The 13,106-nt window shown below is 39.1% G+C and overlaps 1 protein-coding gene and 1 long non-coding RNA gene across 2 annotated transcripts in view; both read left to right on the top strand.

The window, feature by feature from the left end:
- The window catches only part of LOC110539068 (NLR family CARD domain-containing protein 3), a 1,005,455-nt gene that overhangs the window by 971,803 nt on the left and 20,546 nt on the right, over positions 1 to 13,106 (top strand). The window lies entirely within an intron of this gene.
- LOC110538873 lies at positions 5,826 to 12,926 on the top strand. The gene is made up of 3 exons (XR_005035282.1): positions 5,826 to 6,044; positions 6,734 to 6,832; positions 12,660 to 12,926. It is a non-coding gene; the product is annotated as an uncharacterized LOC110538873 (long non-coding RNA).

The raw sequence follows: 13,106 nt of genomic DNA, 5'->3' as shown, positions 1-13,106 counted from the left end.
GAGACAACAACACAGTCATTCCGTATGTCTGGTCCTCCATCATGTTGTTCAGCTGTAGAGACACAACAACACAGTAATTAATTATGCCTGGTCCTAGTTGCCATAGTTACAGTAGGGATTTAACATTTTACACAAAGGGGGAAAAACACAATGCCCATTTCAATGAGGATAAAAGTATCTTGTTTCAGGTCAGTTCAACCTTTCTATTTTAAAATCTAATTGAATGTTCTGAAGGCCCTGATTGACCTGAAGGAAGACTCCTATGGTTCACCTGTAAGTCTAGAGAATGGAGGGTTATGGGTAAAGATGGCGTCAGTAACTCATTAGGACAGGTGGTTGACCTGATGGAAGACTCCTATGGTTCACCTGTAAGTCTAGAGAATGGAGGGTTATGGGTAAAGATGGCGTCGGTAACTCATTAGGACAGGTGGTTGACCTGATGGAAGACTCCTATGGTTCACCTGTAAGTCTAGAGAATGGAGGGTTATGGGTAAAGATGGCGTCGGTAACTCATTAGGACAGGTGATTGACCTGATGAAAGACTCCTATGGTTCATCTGTAAGTCTAGAGAATGGAGGGTTATGGGTAAAGATGGCATCAGTAACTCATTAGGACAGGTGTTTGACCTGATGGAAGACACCTATGGTTCACCTGTAAGTCTAGAGAATGGAGGGTTATGGGTAAAGATGGCGTCAGTAACTCATTAGGACAGGTGTTTGACCTGATGGAAGACTCCTATGGTTCACCTGTAAGTCTAGAGAATGGAGGGTTATGGGTAAAGATGGCGTCAGTAACTCATTAGGACAGGTGATTGACCTGATGGAAGACACCTAGTAGAGATACAGGTTGCTACCGTTTCTTTTGGGATTTAATTATCCTGTTGCTACTTATCATTTTGTACACTGGGATTTGACCTTTTTGCCATTCATGTCACATGGAACCTGTTTAACCTCATCTGGATCACAATGCTTTCTTTCACCAACCTGGAATCTGTGTGACAAACTATGGACCATTAACTTGTGAGTAATAAATACATTTGAACTGCGACAGAAATTCTCCTTTCATCTTTGGAAACATGTAAGGAACCATATCCAGGCTGTTTCACATCTGACCGTGATTTGGAGTCCAATAGGGCGGATTGGGAGTCCCATAGGGCGGATTGGGAGTCCCATAGGGCGGATTGGGAGTCCCATAGGGCGGATTGGGAGTCCCATAGGGCGGATTGGGAGTCCCATAGGGCGGATTGGGAGTCCCATAGGGCGGATTGGGAGTCCAATAGGGCGGATTGGGAGTCCCATAGGGTGGATTGGGAGTCCAATAGGGCGGATTGGGAGTCCCATAGGGCGGATTGGGAGTCCCATAGGGCGGATTGGGAGTCCCATAGGGCGGATTGGGAGTCCCATAGGGCGGATTGGGAGTCCCATAGGGCGGATTGGGAGTCCCATAGGGCGGATTGGGAGTCCCATAGGGCGGATTGGGAGTCCCATAGGGCGGATTGGGAGTCCCATAGGGCGGATTGGGAGTCCCATAGGGCGGATTGGGAGTCCCATGGGGCGGATTGGGAGTCCCATAGGGCGGATTGGGAGTCCCATAGGGCGGATTGGGAGTCCCATAGGGCGGATTGGGAGTCCCATAGGGCGGATTGGGAGTCCCATAGGGCGGATTGGGAGTCCCACAGGGCGGATTGGGAGTCCCATAGGGCGGATTGGGAGTCCAATAGGGCGGATTGGGAGTCCCATAGGGCGGATTGGGAGTCCAATAGGGCAGATTGGGAGTCCTGACATTGTAAATAAGAATTTATTCTTTATCTGACATGCCTAGTTAAATAAAGGTTACATAAAACATTTAAACAATAGATATATACACCTGTATTAATCTGTTTATTGAAGTAGCCTTTAGTATCTGTGAGTTTAGACACTTGTTTACCTCAAGTAAAGTTGATATGTCAATCATTCATACACTTATTGACATTATTTCAGTTGCTTGAAGAGAATATTATGACATGAACAACGAGCTGAAGATGTTCAAGATGATTCTGAGATCAGAACTCCTACAAGGCTTTGAGAGTCAGAAGCAGGAAGTGGTGGATGCTGAAGATGAGAAGCAGGAGAGCAGTGCCAGAGAGGGGGCTCTGAAGATCACACTGAACGTCCTGAGGAAAATGAACCAGAAGGAGCTTGCTGACACACTGGAGAAAAGTAAGAGCTGTCTACCTCATGTTGAATGCTGTTTTATAACGTTTAAAAGCTGTAGCTAAAGTAGCCGTGTAACTCAATGATATTATCGCAGCCTTAACACATTTAATCCCACCAGTCACAATAGTGAGAGAAAAAAGTTTATACTTTACAGGCTCTAGAGAAGTTAAAGTTGTACTTATCAGCAAACAAGTAATATATTCTGCATCATGAAGGTGTGATTCAAAGAAGTTGATTGATATGATTGATTCATATGATTTCTCAGAATGGTCACAACAGGGCCGGATACAACGGTTGGTTTACTGCCTCAATGTCAGGTCCCTTAACACAAGGGTTGGTTTACTGCCTCAATGTCAGGTCCCTTAATACAAGGTTTGGTTTACTGCCTCAATGTCAGGTCCCTTAACACAAGGTTTGGTTTAATGTCTCTATGTTAGGTGTGTCATAATCTCTGAGTTGGAACCCAATCAAATCTCATGCTAGATACCGTGTCTTAGCTAGCTAACTCAATTTGATCCTGTGGGCAGAGTTGGCTGGATAAAAATAAAGAATCTGCATATGGCCGTGGTTCTCTGGCTCAGGATGTTAACTAGTGGAAGCTAGAAGATTCAGCCCTGTCCCAATATACAGAACATAACCAAGTCTGTCACAAAATATTAGGTGTGTCAACTTGGAAAAAATGAATGATCCTCAACAGCTGTCTAAAACTAACCATGCGTTTTTCCCTTCTCCCCCACTCTCCCTTTCCCTCTCTCTCTCTCTTTCCCTTCTCCTCTCCTCTCCCATCTCCCTTCCTTTTCCTCCCCCTCTCTCCAGGTCTGTTTGTGATGTGTGGAGCTATAATCTACACGGTAATGCGTCCGGATGGGGAGGAGGATGCTGTGTTTGGCTTTGCCTACATTCTGGCCTGGGTGTCCTTCCCTCTGTGTCTGGTCAGTGGTCTCTTCTACATCGTACTGAGGAAGAGGGAATGAGAGAGGGAGGGAGGCTGAGGTTAAGACCTCACACCACCACCAGGAAGTGGGAATGAGAGAGGGAGGCTGAGGTTAAGACCTCACACCACCACCAGGAAGAGGGAATGAGAGAGGGAGGCAGAGGTTAAGGCCTCACACCACCACCACCAGCAGAACACAGCACTGTGCCCCAGTCAATTGTCCAACAAGCTTTCTCTGCCCTTAACCCTGTTCTGAACACCTCCAAAACAAAGGTCATGTGGTTTGGTAAGACAAATGCCCCTCTCCCAACAGAAAGGTGATTACTACCTCTGAGGGTTTAGAGCATGAGGTACAAGTACTTGTACAAGTACCTCATACAAGTACTTGGGAGTATGGCTTGACGGTACGGGGTCCTTCTCTCAGCACATATCAAAGCTGCAGTCTAAAGTTAAATCTAGACTTGGTTTCCTCTCTCGTAATCGCACCTCTTTCACCCCAGCTGCCAAACTAACCCTGATTCAGATGACCATCCTACCCATGCTAGATTACGGAGACATAATTTATAGATCGGCAGGTAAGGGTGCTCTCGAGCGACTAGATGTTCTTTACCATTCTGCCATCAGATTTGCCACCAATGCTCCTTACAGGACACATCACTGCACTCTATACTCCTCTGTAAACTGGTCATCTCTGTATACCCGTCACAAGATCCACTGGTTGATACTTATTTATAAAACCCTCTTAGGCCTCACTCCCCCAGTCTGAGATATCTACTGCAACCCTCATCCTCCACATACAACACCTGTTCTGCCAGTCACATTCTGTTAAAGGTCCCCAAAGCACACACATCCCTGGGTCGCTCGTCTTTTCAGTTCGCTGCAGCTAACGACTGGAACGAGCTGCAACAAACACTCAAACTGGACAGTTTTATCTCAATCTCTTCATTCAAAGACTCAATCGTGGACACTCTTAATGACAGTTGTGGCTGCTTTGCGTGATTTATTGTTGTCTCTACCTTCTTGCCCTTTGTGCTGTTGCCTGTGCCCAATAATGTTTGTACCCTGTTTTGTTGCTACCATGTTGTTGTCATGTTGTGTTGCTACCCTGCTGCGTTGTCATGTGGTGCTGCCATGCTGTGTTGTTGTCTTAGTTCTCTCTTCATGTAGTGTTGTGTTTTGTCTCTTGTCGTGATGTGTGTTTTGTCCTATATTTTTTATTTATTTATATTTTTAATCCCAGACACTATCCCCACGAGGCCTTTTGCCTTTTGGTAGGCTGTTATTGTAAATAAGAATTTGTTCTTAACTGAATTGCCTAGTTAAATAAAGAGTTAAATAAAACTAAGAGTTGGTTTGAACAGATCTGAATCAGGACACTAAGAGTTGGTTTAAACAGATCTGAATCAGGACACTAAGAGTTGGTTTAAATAGATCTGAATCAGGACACTAAGAGTTTGTTTGAACAGATCTGAATCAGGACACTAAGAGTTGGTTTAAATAGATCTGAATCAGGAAACTAAGAGTTGGTTTGAACAGATCTGAATCAGGAAACTAAGAGTTGGTTTAAACAGATCTGAATCATGAAACTAAGAGTTGGTTTGAACAGATCTGAATCAGGAAACTAAGAGTTGGTTTGAACAGATCTGAATCAGGAAACTAAGAGTTGGTTTGAACAGATCTGAATCAGGAAACTAAGAGTTGGTTTGAACAGATCTGAATCAGGACACTAAGAGTTGGTTTGAACAGATCTGAATCAGGACACTAAGAGTTGGTTTAGACAGATCTGAATCAGGAAACTAAGAGTTGGTTTAAACAGATCTGAATCAGGACACTAAGAGTTGGTTTAAACAGATCTGAATCAGGACACTAAGAGTTGGTTTGAACAGATCTGAATCAGGACACTAAGAGTTGGTTTGAACAGATCTGAATCAGGACACTAAGAGTTGGTTTAAACAGATCTGAATCAGGAAACTAAGAGTTGGTTTAAATAGATCTGAATCAGGAAACTAAGAGTTGGTTTGAACAGATCTGAATCAGGACACTAAGAGTTGGTTTGAACAGATCTGAATCAGGACACTAAGAGTTGATTTGAACAGATCTGAATCAGGACACTAAGAGTTGGTTTAAACAGATCTGAATCAGGAAACTAAGAGTTGGTTTAAATAGATCTGAATCAGGAAACTAAGAGTTGGTTTGAACAGATCTGAATCAGGACACTAATTCGGGGCGGCAGGGTAGCCTAGTGGTTAGAGCGTTGGACTAGTAACCGGAAGGTTGCGAGTTCAAACCCCCGAGCTGACAAGGTACAAATCTGTCGTTCTGCCCCTGAACAGGCAGTTAACCCACTGTTCCCAGGCCGTCATTGAAAATAAGAATTTGTTCTTAACTGACTTGCCTGGTTAAATAAAGGTTAAATAAAGGTAAAATAAAAAAAAAATAAAAAAATAAGAGTTGGTTTGAACAGATCTGAATCAGGACACTAAGAGTTGATTTGAACAGATCTGAATCAGGACACTAAGAGTTGGTTTAAACAGATCAGAATCAGGAAACTTTGTTGGTTTGAGGGTGTCAAGAATGTCAAAAATTTGGGACCCCAAATATACTTCAAAGTTGGAGATATGTTGAAACTGGATCCATCATAATGATTCTACATTTTATAATATGAACCTGGATCATCATAATGACATGTTATAATCTGCCATGGCCTCTACTGGCCAAAGGTTAAACTACTGTTATGTTTATTCTATATTATGGTGTTGAGTCACTAGACTTTGACCAGATATTATTGCATCCAAAGATCAACTGTACATAGAACATAGATACAGACACACTTGTTATCAGGAAGGTGCTCTCTCAGCACAACGGAAAATATCTCAATGACTTGACATGTTCTGGTTGTGAATTCAGGCTACAAGGTAAGAATCTTCCCAGGGATTATTGTAAAGTGTGTAGAGACATTAAATGTATAGTGTTATTTTAGTATAGTGAATGACAGTAAAATACTCAGATCTAACAGTCCATTTCACCTGGGACAGCTACGTGACAGTTCAATCATACAAAATAGCGCTAACTGGGCGTAGGCAAATCAAATTTAAAAAACCTATTGTTCATATATCGTATTGTAGGATGCGTATATCTGGTTATTTTACCATTTGTAAAAATGTTAATGTATCATAGTTCTAAATCATCTTTCAGAATATCAGAATGTGTTGTTTTTAAAAATTAGAATGAGCTCCTGCTTCCTGTATAATTTGGTATGAAACCACAAATACTTTTCTTAACATTGTTATTATGAATTAAATTAATAACTGTTGAACAAAGAAACACACTAGAATGAGTGAAATGATTAAAAGACAAAGTGAGAATTTATTATTAATATTATTATTGTATTGTTATTATCAATAGTTCCACTACATGGAGAAGAGGTGAAACATATCAGTCACCACTACATGTTCATGTGATGCATTAAATCACCTGACTGTTTGGATGTGTCTGTCAGTAAATATTTTATTTCTAAGAGATAATGAATACAATAGAACAATTGACATTCCATAATTAGTTTTCACTGTGTTAACCACAACCAACATGTTGGATCTCTGTTTAGACGACAGTTCTCTAAAATGAGTCTCTCTGGGAAGAGAGAGGAGGGGGGCCCTGCCTCTAAAATTAGACTCTCTGGGGGACATGACACCAAAGCCAAGAGGTGAGATGACATTGTCAATAAAGAACTTTATTTCTAAATCATTAAATCCCCCCAAAATTCACATTTAAAAAAAAATATTAATCAGAAATGATTGCTTATAGGTACCTTCATGTGTCTGTAACATTTTTAGCTAAGAATAGAATTTACAGGGAAATAGTTGAAAAGTCACAATATTAGTTTAAAATTATCTTTAGAATGTCACGTTCTGACCATTGTTCTTGTGTGTTTTCCTTGTTTTAGTGTTGGTCAGGACGTGAGCTGGGTGGGGATTCTATGTTGTGTGTCTGGTTTGTCTATTTCTATGTCTGGCCTGATATGGTTCTCAATCAGAGGCAGGTGTTAGTCATTGTCTCTGATTGGAAACCATATTTAGGTAGCCTGGGTTTCACTGTGTGTTTTGTGGGTGTTTGTTCCTTTGTACCAGATAAGACTGTTTAGGTTTTCACTTTTCTTGTTTAGTTTATTCATGTATAGTTTTTTCTTCATTAAAAATCATGAATAACATTTTGGTCCAACTCTCCTTCACCTAAAGAAAACCGTTACATAGAAATAGCAGTGCTGGGGGATTTGGAAAGACATAGTCAGTCAATCAACAGTAGAATAATACTCTTATGAAAAATATGTATCTTTATCTGACAGTCTGTGGATACTATGAGACTAGAAAGGTTCAAATCCATGTAAGACTCACAACACAGTTGAATAATATATGCCAGGTGGAAATCAAGAGGATGTTCTACAGAGACAGGTGGACTGGGCTGAGAGGAGCAGAGGGGCGGGATTAAAATAGCTCATGATGGGTAATAGTCATTACTGTAAACATAATAGATGTCATTACTGTAAACATTATAGATGTCATTACTGTAAACATTATAGATGTTATTACTGTAAACATTATAGATGTTATTACTGTAAACATTATAGATGTCATTACTGTAAACATTATAGATGTCATTACTGTAAACATAATAGATGTCATTACTGTAAACATTATAGATGTCATTACTGTAAACATAATAGATGTCATTACTGTAAACATTATAGATGTCATTACTGTAAACATTAGATGTTATTACTGTAAACATAGATGTTATTACTGTAAACATTATAGATGTCATTACTGTAAACATTATAGATGTTATTACTGTAAACATAGATGTTATTACTGTAAACATTTTAGATAGTTATTAGTTATTTATTTACATTTGACTGCGTTAAACCTAGCAGTGCTATTTATTTCTCTGAGACTGAGTCAGATATATATTATTACTGTGTTAAACCTAGCAGTACTACTGATTCCTCTGAGAGTGAGTCAGATATATATTATTACTGTGTAAAACCTGGCAGTACTACTGATTTCTCTGAGACTGAGGCAGATATATATTATTACTGTGTTAAACCTAGCAGTACTACTGATTCCTCTGAGAGTGAGTCAGATATATATTATTACTGTGTAAAACCTGGCAGTACTACTGATTCCTCTGAGAGTGAGTCAGATATATATTATTACTGTGTTAAACCTAGCAGTACTACTGATTTCTCTGAGAGTGAGGCAGATATATATTATTACTGTGTTAAACCTAGCAGTACTACTGATTTCTCTGAGAGTGAGGCAGATATATATTATTACTGTGTTAAACCTAGCAGTACTACTGATTTATCTGAGAGTGAGGCAGATTTCTCTGAGACTGAGTCAGATATATATTATTACTGTGTAAAACCTAGCAGTACTACTGATTTCTCTGAGAGTGAGTCAGATATATATTATTACTGTGTTAAACCTAGCAGTACTACTGATTTCTCTGAGACTGAGGCAGATATCTTGATTTTAAAAACAAAAATAACATGAATATTTGTCTCTCTGAATTGAAACCATTCAAGTGATAGATTTTAAACAAACACATGTCTGTCATTGACCAACCCCATAATTAGACAGTGATAAAACACACCTTTCATAATTTATTTGAACTATAAACGCTAATTTACCAACATTTCTGAAAATGGATATATAGCGTTTTGAAATTAAACTCTTCTTATGTTTCCCCATCTGAGCTCAGAGTAGATGAGAGATGTAATATTTGTCTCTGTTGTGTTGAAGCTCAATCAAGCAGGAGAGACCAGCCTCCCCTGTGCCCAGCGGTCTGTCCATGAAGAGTGACTGGTCTATGGGTACACCTATAAAGTTTAGAGAGGGAGACTTTTCTCTGAAACAAAGGTAAGAAAAACTCATGGGTCAGTGAGTTAAACAACACTATCTCTGGTCATTTGTCCTCTCCAATTTTCCCATTTATTTTTGTTGTTTTCATAATCCATAGGCTTATCCTTTTCTTCCATTTTCATGTAAAAACAACATTCCCTCCCTGAGTGAGTGAGTGAGTGAGTGAGTGTGTGTGTGTGTGTGTGTGTGTGTATATGTCTGTATGTATATATATATATATATATATATATATGTATATGGCTATATATACAGTGCCTTGCGAAAGTATTCGGCCCCCTTGAACTTTGCGACCTTTTGCCACATTTCAGGCTTCAAACATAAAGATATAAATCTGTATTTTTTTGTGAAGAATCAACAACAAGTGGGACACAATCATGAAGTGGAACAACATTTATTGGATATTTCAAACTCTTTTAACAAATCAAAAACTGAAAAATTGGGCGTGCAAAATTATTCAGCCCCCTTAAGTTAATACTTTGTAGCGCCACCTTTTGCTGCGATTACAGCTGTAAGTCGCTTGGGGTATGTCTCTATCAGTTTTGCACATCGAGAGACTGAAATTTTTTCCCATTCCTCCTTGCAAAACAGCTCGAGCTCAGTGAGGTTGGATGGAGAGCATTTGTGAACAGCAGTTTTCAGTTCTTTCCACAGATTCTCGATTAGATTCAGGTCTGGACTTTGACTTGGCCATTCTAACACCTGGATATGTTTATTTTTGAACCATTCCATTGTAGATTTTGCTTTATGTTTTGGATCATTGTCTTGTTGGAAGACAAATCTCCGTCCCAGTCTTAGGTCTTTTGCAGACTCTATCAGGTTTTCTTCCAGAATGGTCCTGTATTTGGCTCCATTCATCTTCCCATCAATTGTAACCATCTTCCCTGTCCCTGCTGAAGAAAAGCAGGCCCAAACCATGATGCTGCCACCACCATGTTTGACAGTGAGGATGGTGTGTTCAGCTGTGTTGCTTTTACGCCAAACATAACGTTTTGCATTGTTGCCAAAAAGTTCAATTTTGGTTTCATCTGACCAGAGCACCTTCTTCCACATGTTTGGTGTGTCTCCCAGGTTGCTTGTGGCAAACTTTAAACAACACTTTTTATGGATATCTTTAAGAAATGGCTTTCTTCTTGCCACTCTTCCATAAAGGCCAGATTTGTGCAATATACAACTGATTGTTGTCCTATGGACAGAATCTCCCACCTCAGCTGTAGATCTCTGCAGTTCATCCAGAGTGATCATGGGCCTCTTGGCTGCATCTCTGATCAGTCTTCTCCTTGTATGAGCTGAAATTTTAGAGGGACGGCCAGGTCTTGGTAGAATTGCAGTGGTCTGATACTCCTTCCATTTCAATATTATCGCTTGCACAGTGCTCCTTGGGATGTTTAAAGCTTGGGAAATCTTTTTGTATCCAAATCCGGCTTTAAACTTCTTCACAACAGTATCTCGGACCTGCCTGGTGTGTTCCTTGTTCTTCATGATGCTCTCTGCGCTTTTGACGGACCTCTGAGACTATCACAGTGCAGGTGCATTTATACGGAGACTTGATTACACACAGGTGGATTGTATTTATCATCATTAGTCATTTAGGTCAACATTGGATCATTCAGAGATCCTCACTGAACTTCTGGAGAGAGAGTTTGCTGCACTGAAAGTAAAGGGGCTGAATAATTTTGCATAATTTCCCCCCAAAATTCACATTTAAAAAAAAATATTCATCAGAAATGATTGCTTATAGGTACCTTCATGTGTCTGTAACATTTTTAGCTAAGAATAGAATTTACAGGGAAATAGTTGAAAAGTCACAATATTAGTTTAAAATTATCTTTAGAATGTCACGTTCTGACCATTGTTCTTGTGTGTTTTCCTTGTTTTAGTGTTGGTCAGGACGTGAGCTGGGTGGGGATTCTATGTTGTGTGTCTGGTTTGTCTATTTCTATGTCTGGCCTGATATGGTTCTCAATCAGAGGCAGGTGTTAGTCATTGTCTCTGATTGGGAACCATATTTAGGTAGCCTGGGTTTCACTGTGTGTTTTGTGGGTGTTTGTTCCTTTGTACCAGATAAGACTGTTTAGGTTTTCACTTTTCTTGTTTAGTTTATTCATGTATAGTTTTTTCTTCATTAAAAATCATGAATAACATTTTGGTCCGACTCTCCTTCACCTAAAGAAAACCGTTACATAGAAATAGCAGTGCTGGGGGATTTGGAAAGACATAGTCAGTCAATCAACAGTAGAATAATACTCTTATGAAAAATATGTATCTTTATCTGACAGTCTGTGGATACTATGAGACTAGAAAGGTTCAAATCCATGTAAGACTCACAACACAGTTGAATAATATATGCCAGGTGGAAATCAAGAGGATGTTCTACAGAGACAGGTGGACTGGGCTGAGAGGAGCAGAGGGGCGGGATTAAAATAGCTCATGATGGGTAATAGTCATTACTGTAAACATAATAGATGTCATTACTGTAAACATTATAGATGTCATTACTGTAAACATTATAGATGTTATTACTGTAAACATTATAGATGTTATTACTGTAAACATTATAGATGTCATTACTGTAAACATTATAGATGTCATTACTGTAAACATAATAGATGTCATTACTGTAAACATTATAGATGTCATTACTGTAAACATAATAGATGTCATTACTGTAAACATTATAGATGTCATTACTGTAAACATTAGATGTTATTACTGTAAACATAGATGTTATTACTGTAAACATTATAGATGTCATTACTGTAAACATTATAGATGTTATTACTGTAAACATAGATGTTATTACTGTAAACATTTTAGATAGTTATTAGTTATTTATTTACATTTGACTGCGTTAAACCTAGCAGTGCTATTTATTTCTCTGAGACTGAGTCAGATATATATTATTACTGTGTTAAACCTAGCAGTACTACTGATTCCTCTGAGAGTGAGTCAGATATATATTATTACTGTGTAAAACCTGGCAGTACTACTGATTTCTCTGAGACTGAGGCAGATATATATTATTACTGTGTTAAACCTAGCAGTACTACTGATTTCTCTGAGAGTGAGGCAGATATATATTATTACTGTGTAAAACCTGGCAGTACTACTGATTTCTCTGAGACTGAGGCAGATATATATTATTACTGTGTTAAACCTAGCAGTACTACTGATTTATCTGAGAGTGAGGCAGATTTCTCTGAGACTGAGTCAGATATATATTATTACTGTGTAAAACCTAGCAGTACTACTGATTTCTCTGAGAGTGAGGCAGATATATATTATTACTGTGTTAAACCTAGCAGTACTACTGATTTCTCTGAGACTGAGGCAGATATCTTGATTTTAAAAACAAAAATAACATGAATATTTGTCTCTCTGAATTGAAACCATTCAAGTGATAGATTTTAAACAAACACATGTCTGTCATTGACCAACCCCATAATTAGACAGTGATAAAACACACCTTTCATAATTTATTTGAACTATAAACGCTAATTTACCAACATTTCTGAAAATGGATATATAGCGTTTTGAAATTAAACTCTTCTTATGTTTCCCCATCTGAGCTCAGAGTAGATGAGAGATGTAATATTTGTCTCTGTTGTGTTGAAGTTCAATCAAGCAGGAGAGACCAGCCTCCCCTGTGCCCAGCGGTCTGTCCATGAAGAGTGACTGGTCTATGGGTACACCTATAAAGTTTAGAGAGGGAGACTTTTCTCTGAAACAAAGGTAAGAAAAACTCATGGGTCAGTGAGTTAAACAACACTATCTCTGGTCATTTGTCCTCTCCAATTTTCCCATTTATTTTTGTTGTTTTCATAATCCATAGGCTTATCCTTTTCTTCCATTTTCATGTAAAAACAACATTCCCTCCCTGAGTGAGTGAGTGAGTGAGTGAGTGAGTGAGTGTGTGTGTGTGTGTGTGTGTGTGTGTATATGTCTGTATGTATATATATATATATATATATATATGTATATGGCTATATATACAGTGCCTTGCGAAAGTATTCGGCCCCCTTGAACTTTGCGACCTTTTGCCACATTTCAGGCTTCAAACAT

Source organism: Oncorhynchus mykiss, chromosome 12 (genome assembly GCF_013265735.2).
Source record: "Oncorhynchus mykiss isolate Arlee chromosome 12, USDA_OmykA_1.1, whole genome shotgun sequence".
NCBI classification, from domain to species: Eukaryota; Metazoa; Chordata; class Actinopteri; order Salmoniformes; family Salmonidae; genus Oncorhynchus; species Oncorhynchus mykiss.
This window is presented reverse-complemented; position numbering and strand designations above follow the sequence as displayed.